The sequence below is a fragment of the Gobio gobio genome, assembly GCF_949357685.1.
Source record: "Gobio gobio genome assembly, chromosome: 1".
In the NCBI taxonomy this organism is placed as follows: Eukaryota; Metazoa; Chordata; class Actinopteri; order Cypriniformes; family Gobionidae; genus Gobio; species Gobio gobio.
Genome location: NC_137097.1, coordinates 82,855,114 through 82,859,751, shown reverse-complemented (window position 1 = coordinate 82,859,751; position 4,638 = coordinate 82,855,114).

Below are 4,638 nucleotides of genomic sequence, written 5' to 3'. Positions count from 1 at the left end.
TATCTGGTTTGTGTGTGATTTCCTTTCTATTTTTGTTATTATAGGAACAAAGAAGGTTTACAGTATGGATGCTAAATCCGTGTATGTCTTAATATTATTAATGTCGTTTTTTATTTGATTTAATATTCCTTAATTTAATATTCCTTTTATTTAATCAGTTCCTTTTTCTTGTCTTTTTTTTAAATACGAAAAACAAGAATCCGTGTATCATTCGTTCAGTCGATTTTTGATTTAATATTGAAAGTTGAAAAATTTGAAAACAGCTCGTTTTTCATTTTCATTTTTCAGATTTTGACTTGATTTTTCGTTTTTTCGTTCAGAGGTAGAATAATATATACACGTATAGCCTACGAAATCTCTTTTTTCGTTTTTTCTGAAAAAAACGTTAATCATCACTCGTAGGCTAAAGCTCATTTTCTGGAGAAAAAAAAAAACGAAAAAATGAGAAACGAGCTGTTTTCTCATTTTTCAACTTTCAATATTAAAGCAATAATCGACTGAACGAATGATAGCTATGATTCATGATTCACAAACCCTAGCTGAATTCTTGTTTTTCGTATTTTCGAAAAAAAAAAATGAAAAAAAAGGAACCGTTTTTAAATAGTAGGCTATAGGCTATAGTGTTATTTTTTTTTATTTAATCAATGTTGATTATGAAAGTGAGCATGCAGCATCCATTGATGCCCACTTCATCAATCAGGTAAAATGAGAGGCCAAGTCACAAGTCAAATAAAATGTTTTATTTATAATAATATTGATTTTGAGATTAAATTTAACTAATTTCATATTTAATCACTGAACAAAAAACACATGCCTATTATATTTAATCACTGAACAAAAAATATATACATATTATTTTGTGATATCCTGCCTTTATGTTAGCCTAGGCTTCTTCAGCCACGGTAGGCTACTACGAACAATAGGCAACAGCATACAGAAAAAAATACCGTAACGCTAAAATGCTTGGTGGCAGTAAAAGGCATAAAAACCATTTCTAACCTCAATTTAAAGGGACTGTGCACCAAACATGGCCTTGCGTTCAGGTGTGTTGCTGATGAAGCTCCGAACAAGATATGGTATATCAAGCCTGTCCAGAATGTCAGTATGTATGTGCATTAGCGCCAGATGTGTCAACCTCTTCTGGCTTGTGGTACTTCGGGTCCAAGTTTTCAGTCGTCTGAGTGCTGAGAATGATCTTTCAGATGGAGCAGCTGACACAGGTAGACATAAGCAAAGCTCAACGAATGCCTCGACTTCTTTAAATAGCTCTCTAGTTTGAGGCAGCAATGACGAAATGAATTCCGCAAACTCTTTCACTGCAGTGAACCGTCTCTCCTTAGTTAGGTCACCCAGTAGAGTTAGCTGCATTTGTAGGCGTGATCGATCAAAATTTTCCGGGAGTTGCATTTCTTCATTTAGTCCAGACAGGTTTTTGTTTGCCGCTTCGATAAGAGTCGTTTCTCTTTGTGCAGCCACTTTCATTCCATTTTGATCAAATCTTCTTTTAAGCTCAGTTTGGATTAAGTCTACTGCTTCAAAGAACTGACGTCTCCACTGTGCTTCTCCAGATTTGCACACCAGAGCCTCTGGTTCTGAAGTGTTGCGGATGCGAGCTGGGGTTTGGCTCAATCTGGAGGGATTTGGCATTTTCAAATTGTTGCATCTTGCAGCGGTGTTAACCTTCTCCATCAGCTCTTTGAAAGAGTCATCCCCCCTTAGTCTCTGCATATGTTGCTGGAGGACTGTGACACACTCAAGGGCTGCGCGTGCAGTTGATGTTTCACTCTGCAGACTTCGTGCCACTGCCTCAGAAGGCTCAAAAAGTGCCTGGCTGCACACTAACCCAAAATATGTCCTTGCTTGTTTAGCTTGTGTGCACAATCCGGATATTTTAGACCGAATCTCAGCCCTAACTGACTTGTCTCGCTCCAGAGTCTTTAGGGTCTCAAGTAGTGTAGAATATGCAGAGATGACTCTTGAAATCGCAGTGCTGCGGATGCACCATCGGGTTGGGCAAAGTCCCAGAAGATTGCACACTACATCTTCAGAGCCAAAAAGAGACCTGAACAACTGCTTACGTTTAGCAGATTCTGAAATGACAACAGACACTCCCTGAACAAAATTCAATGTGTCTGCAACGAGTCTCACTTCCCTTGCTACCTCTTGCAGAACGAGGTCCAAAGCATGGTTACTGCAATGCACATATAGGGACCCTGGACACTCTGCTTTTAGTTTCGCTTGAACACCATTTATACGGCCAGACATGTTGGACGCACCATCAAAACAATATCCTGCCAAACGTTCCAGAGGTATGTTTAAACGGATAAATATGTCTTTGATGCATGAAAACAATGTTTCTGCAGATGAGTCACTCGCGTTATAAAATCCAAGAAAGACGTTTTGTGCCCTCAAATCTGAATCCACAAACTGCAAACAACATGACAATTGCTCGTTCGCGCTGATATCGGTTGTTCCGTCTGCTGTGAGTCCAAAGAAAGAACAGTGGCTAGTTTGAGACATGATTTCTCGTTGGATGGCATGAGCAAACATTTCGAGAATTTCGTTCTGAATCGTATCGGACATCCAATTGTCTCTGCGTAACATCCATTCTCTTTCTTTCGGGAGAGCGTGTGTCCTCTCCAACATGAACTGCCAGAGGACTCCATCTCGGTGAGCGTGTCCTCTGAGGGGCAACCCTTCGCGGCCTAGAAGCTTGATTGAGCGGAAAAAAAGCTCCAGCACAGCCCTCCCTGTTGCCTGGTCTCGAGCGGCAATTTCCGAGATCACAGCGTTGATTGGTGTCAATTTTAAGGTTTGCAAAGCACGCACTGAATCAGAGTGCAATTCGGATAACTCATGTTGAGCAAATTTGGCACAAGCTTTCTTCCAGTTACTATATCCACCCATCTTTACAAAGGAGCTTTGATTGTCGTTGGTGAGGCGCAGTAATCCTTTATCCGTGGCTTTAGCACAAATAAAACAAATCACAGAGTCAGATTCTCTAATGTAGTGCAGCCATTTCCATTTGTCAAACCATCCACATTGAAATGAACGCTCAAACGTTTCCCCACCAAATCTCCTGCCTGGAAATTTCATCCTGGGTTGGTAGGGCTTGTCATCTTCCCTGGCAACCATCCGATCATGTGTCCCGACCTCAGCAGACAGTTCACAAACCTCGCTGCTCGCGGATGTCTGACTCTGAACAGAGTTTGTGTCGGTGTCAAGGTCAGCATTTGGCGCGGATTCAGTCGCCGTTTCATCGTTGTTGTTGTTGTTGTTGTTGTTTACATCCTTTATTTCAATAGAATTCCCAATTTTACTTTTCTTAACCTTAGTTGTAACGTTACTCAAAAAAAAGTCCGAAATGCGTTTCTGCTGCTTATTGCTAGCCATGACCAAACGCGTGTGAGCGAGGTGACGACGACGAAAGCACTTCCTGAGGAATTATTTAAATAATTAATCATTAGTTTATCTTATCCATTGCCCATTATTTTAATCCCATATCAAACACAGTATGTTATGTCAGTCTATTTTAATTTATTTTATTTTATTTCATGTTTTTAAATACAATATAATTTTAGTCCACAGCCCCCCCACCAGGGGGGCTGATGCTATAACGAGGGGGGCTGCAGCCCCCGCAGCACCCCCCTTCCCGCGCTACTGGGTGCCAGAAACACCCATCCATGTCCTGCTGCTGGGAAAGGAGTGAGACACACCCAACCCTCTGTAATTATTACCCCTTTTTCTCTCTCTCTCTCTCTCTCTCTCTCTCTCTCTCTCTCTCTCTCTCTCTCTCTCTCTCTCTCTCTCTCTCTCTCTCTCTCTCTCTCTCTGTCTCTCTTCAAAACCTTGCAAAAAATGAATTGAAGTTCCCTGCTTGACTGATATGCATTTTGAATAACCTGACTTTTGAATAAATATGTGTAGTATTAGATTCAGTGTTGAAAAAAGATCAAATATAAAGTTTCATTTTGAAGAGTTACAACAAGCAAATGTCACGAATGACCCAAATAGTGCTCGTGCACCTGTCCCTTTGGCAAAACTTACTTTAGTTCATTCATCGGCTCAATCGTTTCAGCGGTTTCACGAGATGAGCTGATATTTATGATCCATCTACTGTAGCAAACAAAACTGTCTTTTATCGCGTGTTAGTGACGAAGCAGCTCTTTAATGCGCGTGCACATCCAGAACATGAGTATCAAAATACGCGGACACTTGAATAAGTTTCATGACATTATACAATAAATTACATTCCTTTCTCGCTTTCGTAAATTATAGGGACAATAACAAACATGCTGAGAAAATCTGCATATGTGAGATTTTAATCCTGCGATAGTAAACTTTTGATATTTGCACATCCCCTTATTCTCCAATTGTCAAGAGCTAATTTCACAATATACTCTTTAAACATGCTAATCAAAAGTATAAGATAGCAGTCGTAGCCTACCTGCACGCGGATCTGTAGTCAGGTGAAGATGAGTGAGACTGAGAGGAATGAGCAGCTTTATATAGTCCAGAAGGGTGGAGCACCACCGCTGCACTCTCGCGGAATCTGCTGGCATTCCAGGACTCTCATCGGCTGTTAGCCTGTGACACACAGCTCACACACACACACACACACACACACACACACACACA